This window comes from Cryptomeria japonica, chromosome 8 (genome assembly GCF_030272615.1).
Source record: "Cryptomeria japonica chromosome 8, Sugi_1.0, whole genome shotgun sequence".
NCBI classification, from domain to species: domain Eukaryota; kingdom Viridiplantae; phylum Streptophyta; class Pinopsida; order Cupressales; family Cupressaceae; genus Cryptomeria; species Cryptomeria japonica.
The window spans coordinates 736,217,998-736,228,751 of record NC_081412.1 but is presented as its reverse complement, the minus strand read 5'-3'; positions in this window follow the sequence as shown (position 1 = coordinate 736,228,751).

Genomic DNA, 10,754 nt, shown 5'->3' with positions numbered 1-10,754 from the left:
GTACATAAGGAAGATGTTTGGATCAGAAATGAGCTTGGGATCTTCATTCTGAATCCTTTTAGATGTTCATGAGTTTCCTTTCATGGAACATCTATTTCTACCTGGGTTGTCTGAAGCAAGAGCATCCCCGGTCGATGAGAAATCTTGTATCAACCAAAAATATTTCCTTTCAGTTTTGTTCTTGTGTAGTTTTCCATTTTCTTATTGATTGGTACCGGTAGTTCCTTGTTCTTCATGGCAGATCTTATTTTTAGTTTCTAGACAGTTTCATGTGCTTGATTCTAGAGTTTCAATTCATTTGGGTTCTTTTCCGACCAGTTGTCGCTTCCAGTTAACTATTTCTGGGTTCCGGGATAGTTCTTGTGCTTACCGATTAGTTTTCATACATTACCGATGTGATTCTTGGAATGTGGATCTATCTTGGGTCTTGTCTGATGTTCTTTGGCATGTGGCTGACCTTCTTATTGAACCGCATCACTTGGTTGCTATTTTCCAAAAAAAGTTATTTAATTCTTAGGGCCGACCTAATTACACGTTTCATTTTCGTGCATTGGTGAATGTAATCTTATGAGGCCAACCTGGATGTGTTTCAGTGGGTATAAATATGTTATTATGTATTCATTTATAGGGGCAAAGGAAGCGGAACTTAGAATAAGGATAGAGATTCACATGTTGTGATCTGGTTGATTTTTAGAGTCTCGATTGGATTGTATCTAGCTTGAAGCTTACATGTAACCAATTAATTACCGAATCTTCTTTGATGATAGTATGATGATTGCTGGATGATTTTCAAAAGTTCTAAGGCTTTAATATGATCAGTTTATGTAAACTTGTTATGTTCTCTTTCTTGTTTCATTGTGTCTCTCTTGCTACATAAGTTGGTTGACTCTGTTGAGGGTTTTTATTGGTTATGGGTGCATCCAAAATAGAGTCACAAGAATAATCTGGAAACTTGAATTCACTCTTTTCTATGAAAATCCCTACACATGTGATCAGTCATCATTAATGATCGAGTGATGAAATATTTTCGGCATCCTTCCTTCCCAACTCACACAACTGGAAAGGGAAGTAATCCCCTTCCTACCACCACATTTCATCATCTCTAACCACACCTAGATTATCCAAGTGGTCAGTTGGCCTATTACCCTCCCTCAAAACATGTGTGTAGACATCTAAAAATGGTCAACGCTTGTGGAATCATACTTTAACATTTGTGCATTGCCTCATTTTAGGTTTTTGCATCGCATTAACATTTCTCCTATGTCATGCACTTGGTCTTTATCATTTGTGAGCATCGAGTCCTTCTTCTGCATTCTTCATTTGTCATCGCCTTCTCAATTATGTCAATTTGGATCAATTAGTCATTGTTCCTCGTCAATTGGTGCATTTATCAATCAAATCATTTATCACATTGGTCCTTTGTTAATCAGAATCATGATCGAGTCAATCAATCTTTCATCAAAACCTAATTGTCATCCTTGCATTGCTAATTCATCTTCTAGGGTTTTGTGATTTAATCATTTAACCTTGCTTGTCATTTTCTTCCTCTAGGATTAATAAATTATTAATTATCCTAAGTCTTCTCATCGCAATTAAATATTCATTTAATTGGCTAATTATTCCTCTTTTTGTGAATTAATTAATAAATGACAAATTGTTAATTAATTTACCTAATTTTTCATCAATTCCTAATTTTCCTAATTTCCATTATTTTCTTAATTTCCTAATTTTCCTCTTTTTCTAATTTTCTAATTTTCTAATTCCTAATTTCAATTCTCTCCTATTTTTCTCCTAATTTCATGGGAATGACATTTCAATTTGTCATAAATTGTCATAATTGACATTTTTGCTTTGCAATTTCCATTTGAATTGAATCATGCTAATTTGATCATTTCTCCAATTTGTCTATAAATTGGATGAATTTCTCCAATCCCAGCTAATAATCACTTTTTCAAATCACTTTTGTCAAATCAATCACGCTTCGAGTACTCTTGTGCCGATGCCAATCTTGCTTTCACATTAGGTTTATGCACTTGAAGGTGAGATCCACAAACAAAGGCTTTTTGGAGAAGAAAGAAGGACAATGGAGCCGCATGAAGGAAGCATTCAGATCTACATTTGGTTTGCTTAATCTTTAGTTTTGAATATTTTGCTTTCATGTCTTTATTGAGTGTGTTTAGGATTGATCATTACATTTGAGCTTTTGTGATTGAGCTAGATTAGTATTGATATTGCTTGTGATGATTTCTGCATTTCCTAGCTACATCAATTGGTGAACCCGACGTGAATATAACACCTAATCATGCTTTTAAGTGCTTTTGAGATGATTTGCAGGTCAAAAACCCAAGAAACAGGGTAATGCAGGGTTTTCTAGGGACTTCTGCACCTGTGTGAGACAACCTATGCCTATGTCAAGCAACTTGCACCTATGTTAAAGACATTCTATGCCTATGTCATGCATTCTGTGCCTGTGTCATGCATTCTGCGCCTGTGTAAAGTCCAGAAACAGAGGTAAAAAAAAGCAATGTTTTTACTTGACAATTGTTTTGTTTTACATTCTGTTTTCTGCTTTTTGGTTTTTGGTACTGATTCTCTGTGCAGCACCTTGGCATACGCATGGCAAAGACAACAAATGAAACTACTAACACATTTTATGCAGGTTCAATAGTCAAAGACTAAACATATCAAACTTCTAACTTGGGTTTTGCAAGTTGCCTTGGATTACAACTAAACTTTGTGTTTGCAATTAATATTTAGGCACCTAGTATGATTTCTAAATAGGATGGAATGAATATATGTTTTCTTTGATTGTTGAGTTTGACATTGGAGTAGCAGAGTATGCTCTCATCCTTCTTAGGGTGATCAGAAAATCCAGATCTTCAATACCATACTCATGTTTTTGATTGTGTGTCACCTTTAGAGGGCCTACCTTCCCGACCATTTGCTTTTGCAAGCAAGTAATAATCATGAGAAGGGAACGACCCAAAGTGAGTACGGCTAGAATACCTTGGCATTCTAACTCACTATAAACAAATACCTGATGAGCGAAAGCTTTGAAGGAACAGTTACATGGGAATTGTAGTTACTTGGGAAGTGATGACACTTGAACTCTTTCTCATATCAACATCTAAGTAGGACCTCATAGTCTAAATCATGCTTGCGTGACTACATTTGTTTGGTATCTTGGTGGGCTTAATGTCTCAATCATGCTTGCGTGACATCAAGGAGTAACACTTAACAGAAATCCTTACTAAACACCTTGTTTTTAGAGGCCAAAAACCCTTCTAGTTGCTTGAGAAGGACAAGTTCGGATACTTGGAAGAGATACTAAGTTCTCCATGGGGAGATTTCCGTGGGGACTGATGCTTGGGTGCCCTGAGAAGTGAGTGCCATGGAGGGGAGCCCGTGGGGTCAAGCATCTATGTATTCTCCTTGAATCCCATAATGAGTCTACCTCTCAAGTACCTAATGTCCTTGCCTACCATAAGAAATGTGGGAATGAGCATGATTGCCTTGAGTCTAAGTTGAAATATCTTGTATTCTTTGCTTGTCAAAAGTTAAATTGCATCTCATTTCAAAAAGCAAGGCAAATTGATTCAAAACAAGGTTAAACACAAGAACATTTCATCCAACAAAGTTAAAAACATCTTCAAACATGGTTGTCAAACATTTTTCAAAATCTTGCCTCAACATTCATGTCACTTAGATTTAGGTTCATCCTAGGTTTGCATTTTGCAAAGTTATTGTCAAGTACCAAGGTTAGGTTTCACCTAGGTCATACTCCTTTGCATATCAATAAAGGTCATCCATTTGCATGTGTCTTGTTGCATTAGAGTAATACCATTTCATAATTCAACCTTAGGTTTTGTCTTAGGTTGCCATTGTCATACATTTTCATTTGCATCTTTGTCCTCATAACATTAGGTCACATTTGCATACCCTAGGTCTCCTCATTAAGTTTAGGTCATTATAATATCATATTAGGGTCATTTTCATAGTAATTGTCACTTTGCATATAATGTCAAAACTAGGTTTTGTCATACTTGAGTAATCCAAATCTTTGATAAACCCTAAGTCATTGTTAGGAGGTCTAGACCTTATCAAACCTTTTCTATTTTTGTCATCAATGTCATTTGGTCAAATCTAGCTTAGTATCCAAGCATATAGGGGAGACATTGTCACTTTGTCCTTTGTCACTTGGTCCTTTTGTCCTTTGAGGTCTAGACATCATTTCAATTTCCTAAGGGTCTCTTTTTAGAATTGCATTCATGAGTTTGTCAAAATCTTGAAAAACAACAAAAACATTAAGTTGCATTGTCATCCTTTAGGTTGCATTTGTCAATCCCATTAGTTGCATTGCATAGTGACATGTTTGTTGAAATGAGGTCTCAACCTTCTTACGAAGCCATGCCATCACAATTGAGCAATCAATCATGTCAATCCAATCTCTACATGTCTCAGAACTTGGATCAAACTTATCATGATGATGTAAATGTCCAAATACAAAAACTAGAGGAGAAACTAGCTCAAGAAAATGAGATTTTGGAGCAAAGAGTGAAAAACATTGAGAAGAATAGATCACAAATGTCCAAAATGTTTCAAAAATTTCCAGGTCAAAATTGAAAGATTGAGCCAATTGATGTAAGATCTCTTCTTGAATGATCAGACATACCAGCTCTCCTCTCCCAAATAGAGATGATGAAACAATTTCAAGAAAGGAGACAACATCAATCTCAACATTATGTGCCTCCACAACAAGAACAAGAAGGTGTTTACTATCAATCAGATTTTCAACCAATAAAACCAACACAACCAATGGTCGAATTTCAACAATATGTCCAACCAACTATACAATGTCCACAAATGGTTCAACCAATGGTGGAATATCAATGTCAACAACCACAACCAAACATTCAAAAACAAAGGTTGCAACACACACCAACCCAAGTTTCAAACATGTCAGAACAATTGAACCAAGACCAATATCGAAACATGACATCAGATCAGAACCAACTCCTTTCCAAACAAGTTCAAATTCCAGATACAACTATGTCAAAACCTCGAAAGAAAGGTGGCTTTATTGCAATGATCTTAAGGAAATTACCAAGTGAGTTCTTTGAGGAAGATCAAAATAATACACTTATGTCTATCAATGCCTCATCCCCCCGCAAACAAATTGACTCTCCAGTGGCATCTACCCCTACACCTCTAGAAGTTTCACAAGTACCTTCCATATTGTCCTCATCAAACAATACACCCAAGGATGAAATTACCCAAGGGCTATCCATAATTGTTTGCCACAATATTCCAATTCATGATGCACATCCTTGTCATGTTTCAGAAATACAAGACCCAATGCCACCATGCACTTTATTGCCATTACCTGTTTTAGAGGACCCCATTCGAAGTCCCTCTTCCTCATGTTCAAGCATTGATTCCTTGCTAGAATCCATCACAAATGTTCAAAGTGCATTTCCTTCATGCCAAAACATTGATCCCTTGTCAAAATCCTCCATGCATATCCAAAGTCCAACCTCATGTCAAGAGGATAATTTAGACCATGAAGAAATGAGTCCTAAAGAAAATCAAGATCAAGATCCTGAAACCTTATCATACCATCCAATTGTTTACCAGGACCCCATGTTCCTAGACACTCATGATGATTCCCTTATTCTTGTCCATCCTATCCAAAGCCCTATTGACACTCCATTCCCCGAGCAAGATCAAGATATCCCAGTCCATCCAATCCCAAATGATCCCCTTCCATTCCAAGAACACAATATCCTTTCAAATCCCATTGACATTCTAGATATCCCTTCCATCCTTTCTGATGATCCCATTAAAAGCCAAGAGCAAAGCACCTTTAAAGAGGATTCCAATAATCTTCCTCCTTGTCAAGATCAAATTCTTCCTTTAAATCCTCCACAAGATCCTTTTGTTCCTCCATCTCCTTGTCCTAATGCTCCATATACACTCCAAGATCACACTTCTTTTGATGATCCCATTATTTCTCCCATTCCGTCTCTTGAAGAGCCTATCATTGAACCATCTCCACTACACAATCCTATTCCCCCTCATGATCCTAATCCCCCTCATGATTCTAACATGTCAGTGCAAGATGTTCATGAACCCTTGACATGCATATTGGGTTCTTCCACTTTGGTGCAATCCGATCCACTTCAAGATCTCATTATTTCTCTCATATCGTATCCACCTCATAATGGACTCGCGTCTTCTTCCCAAAGAAAAGAGTATCCTACAAGTCAAGATATTCATAAAGGCAAAGGAGTAGATCTCCATAAGAAAGAATCCCTTTGTGTCAAAGAAAATATTAAGGGTCATGGGCTCAATGAAATTCCTCAAGACATTGGTATCCCTCCTTCACAATCCAAACATATCCCTTCCCCATCATCCCTTCCATCCATCTTAGGTCCTTATATCCCTTCGTCCTCTATGCAAGGTCAGAAAAGGCACACATCCTTGAGTAAATTTCATCCATCCAAAAGAAGTCCATTTCATTCATATCCATCCATGCATTCCTTTCCCCCTCCAAGTAATTTTGATGCAAAGTATAAAAGTCATAAGTCTAGAAATCCACATGTATTCAAGGATCAACATGTCCAATATAATCGACATGTCAAAACAAAGAATAATATGATCTACAAAGAAAAAGAAATATCCAAAAGGCCACAAAGGCCCATTGTTCAAAAACAAAAGACCAAATATATATGGGTTCCTAAATCCCTTGTGCAAGCAATGCACTCCAAGGAACCACAAAAGCATGAAAAATCAAAAACTATGTGGATCCCTAAGTGGCTCCTTGAAGCACAAAAGCTTAAAGAAATATCCAACCTGGCATCCAAAATTGCTATTCCTCCATCCAAACCTCTCAAATTTGTTCCTCCATCACCTCCTTCTTCCGTTTTGGGCCCTTATGTCCCAAAATCCCAAGCTATTCCTCCATCCAAATCTCACAATCTAAAATCCATTTTTCCTCCATCAGTCCATCACCCCTCAAGGTGTGTGCCAATGTTGATCTTTCCTTCATTTCCATCCACTCAAGCCCAATCCTTCCAATACCCTATCCATTTTCCAATGCATATCTTCCATCCTTCGATCCCTTTGATCCCATCCTTTGCATAAATCCTTGCCTTAGTTTCATCTTATTTTCCATGTCCTTATCCTACCAACGTCTTTGAGCATACTTTTAAAGGTCATGGTCCATTTTTTTTTTTCAAGGCTACTATCCAAACAAAAAGACACTTGAGTCCTTCTTCCATCCCCTATCATGTGTCCATCTTCTATTGAAAAAGTCAAAATGCAAAAAAAAATACAAAAAAAGTGAAAAAAAAAGACAAAAAAAAAAAAGAAAAAAGTAAAGCAAAAATAATTCATCCACTGGTGAAAACCTAGCAAACAGGCACCTTGGGCAAGTACCATGATGAAAACCTGGCAAACAGGCATCATGCGTAATTTATGACCTTCTTGCACACCACACTTGGGGGCAGGTTTCCTCCTTCATATCCTTTTGCCCTTCATATCCTATTGTCCCTCATGTCCAGTTTCCCTTTTCCACATTTGATCTTGATAAGGCTAATGATCGTCATGAGCATCATGCATCTTGTTTGTAGCTTTTAGTCTATCATAGCTTTTGGTCTTTATCCATTTGCTTATTACAACCTTTCATCCATATTCCCTAGCTTATTGCAACTTTCTGCCACTATCCCTTAGCCAATCCTGACCTTCAGTCCATGTCCCTTATCCATTCTTGGTCTTGCTTATCCTATCCATATCTTATCACTATCCATACACTCTTTTTCATTCCTTGATCTTGGTCTAACAAAAGGACGCAAAATTTAAACATGGTTTCAAAAACCTCTTGACATGTCCCTCATGCCATGTTCCTGCTTTACATTGTCATATCCAGTCCCTTGTCCCATCACACAATAGCCCTTGGAAATTGCATCTGTATTGTCTCCATGATAAAAGGCCTTTGTCTTCCCTCTATCCACCAACATTTTAGCAAGCCTATTTATTCACCTGTCATATTCCTTTCCTTGCTAGACATTGGGGGGCAAAAAAACAAAAAAATTAGAAAATGTCCTAAAATAAAAACAAAAAAATTGAAAAATGTATTGAAATAAAAACAAAAAAATTGAAAAATGTCCTGAAATAATCCTAAAAATTGAAAAATGTCCTGAAAAAATCCTAAAAATTGAAAAATGTCCTAAAAAAATCCCTAAAAAAGTCAAATACAGTCCTGAAAAAAATGAACACAAAAAAATTTTAAAACATTAAAATCCAAAAAACAAGCATTTTGCAATAAATCATCCCTTTGTGCATAGATAGATCACTGAGCATCCCTCCAATGACACACAATCACACATTGTGCTTTAATAGAATCACGCATTCATAGATGACCTTTTTCAATCAAAACCAGACATTCAAATTGATCACAATTGTCATATCAATCGAATATCAGCATCAAAATCATTTGTCCTTATTACTACTATCATGGGTCTTATACAGGGTGTGGTATACTCGAAACCAGACCGTGTCCTATCTTAGACAGAGTATCACATGTCCTGAAACTAGACAACATGATCGTCTTATCAGCACTTTCAACTTTTGACAATGAAGATCAAGATGTTTGTTTGATTTGTTTGAATTTGTGCATCTTATCTTTTATTGATTTATCTTCGATCATGTTCCTATGTTGCTCGATGATGTCACTGAGTGATTTAGAGTGACTAGGATGGTTCATGGTCTCTTTCTTTTTTGTTGTGATTACTTTTTGTCTGCGATGTGTCTGTTGCAAAAAGGGTTGCATTTCAGCTCTGGCCTTCAATGCCATGATGCTACGCATCCACTTTGCTACATTAAAATAAAGGTTCTCACCTACAAAGTGCATTACTGAAAGTAAGTTTTTCTTCATCTCTAACTGTCCTTTGTCTCATTTCTTCTTACTAACATTTCTTCTATCCGTTCGGATAGTCAGTCCCGTCTAGTGCTCCGATTTCCAAACACCTATGCTGCATCCTGCATCGATTTGGTTAGTACATTTGCATTATATCAAACATCACATCAAGCATCACATCAAGCATTTTATCCATTTCATATTATAAATGCATCAAAAACATGTCAAAATGTATCCATACATGTTCCACAATAAACAGTGCATAAGTCATCCATAACATAAGTCATAACACATTGCATCTCGTCATGTCGATGCATATCATATCATATCTCACAAAAAGTATCGGAGTACAAAATTGGACTGTCTATCCTAAGTATGGCCCGCAAGCTGACTATATAATATCACACTACATAATGTCAAATTACCTCTATCTCTATCATAAGGAGCATGTGCCTCTGTCACTAGGTGCTCCCTTTGTCCTCCTTATCCCTGCCATGTCTCAAGGATGATGTCCCTCGTGATCAATAGATACTGTCAACTCTGCATCACAATTGGGGCACATTTTGTCAGTTTTAGGGTTTTCTCCTACAGGCTACATTTCCTTGTTTCATGTCCAAATCAGGGTGTTCTTTATCTATTCTGACCTATCCTATTCTTATCCCCCTTTTTGGGATCATTCGCATGCCATTTTTGACCAAATTAGGGTTGCCAAAGCACATCTACGCCTGTGTGCTAAGTCCTATGCCTATGTAACACAAACTACGCCTGTGTACCCTACACAAGCGCAGAAGTCAGTTTCTACATTTTCTGTGGGCCCCGCAATGTCCTGCAAGTGATCAAAATTCATGAAATTCAAAATATGGGTTTTTGAGATACATACCACTACTCTCACGTCATCTGGTTGTCTGTAAGTACATACACGTTCTCTGAGGTGATTCACCATTGGAATGTTCACCATCTCTCTGCAAGTGTCCTTGTCCAGAGCAACAAATTCTCCTCTTTGGTTAGTGCAAATGAGCTCTTTCCAACCTCTTGGTCTCATTTATAGATCTTTGTCAGTGCATAGATGGACGTGCACCCTCTCCATCTTATGCTGGTCGCGGTCTTTTGCACCATCAATTGCTTGTCCTTCATGCATCCAATCTCTGATTGTCCGTCCATTCGAACCTATCATTTTCTATCATTATTATCGATCAATTGGCCTCTTTTTTGCATGTTTCCGACCAATTCCTCGAGGGGGCATGTATATGTCATTATCATTGTCTGGGGCATTTTCATTTAAGTTCTTTGAAACAACGCTTAAAATCGCATTGTCTAAAAGAGGGGCAAAATGTAGACGTCTAAAAATGGTCAACGCTTGCGGAATCATACTTTAACATTTGTGCATTGCCTCATTTTAGGTTTTTGCATCGCATTAACATTTCTCCTATGTCACGCACTTGGTCTTTATCATTTGCGAGCATCAAGTCCTTCTTCTGCATTCTTCATTTGTTGTCGCCTTCTCAATTATGTCAATTTGGATCAATTAGTCATTGTTCCTTGTCAATTGGTGCATTTATCAATCAAATCATTTATCACATTGGTCCTTTGTTAATCAGAATCATGATCGAGTCAATCAATCCTTCATCAAAACCTAATTTTCATCCTTGCATTGCTAATTCATCTTCTAGGGTTTCGTGATTTAATCATTTAACCTTGCTTGTCATTTTCTTCCTCTAGGATTAATAAATTATTTATTTATCCTAAGTCTTCTCATCGCAATTAAATATTCATTTAATTGGCTAATTATTCCTCTTTTTGTGAATTAATTAATAAATGACAAATTGTTAATTAATTT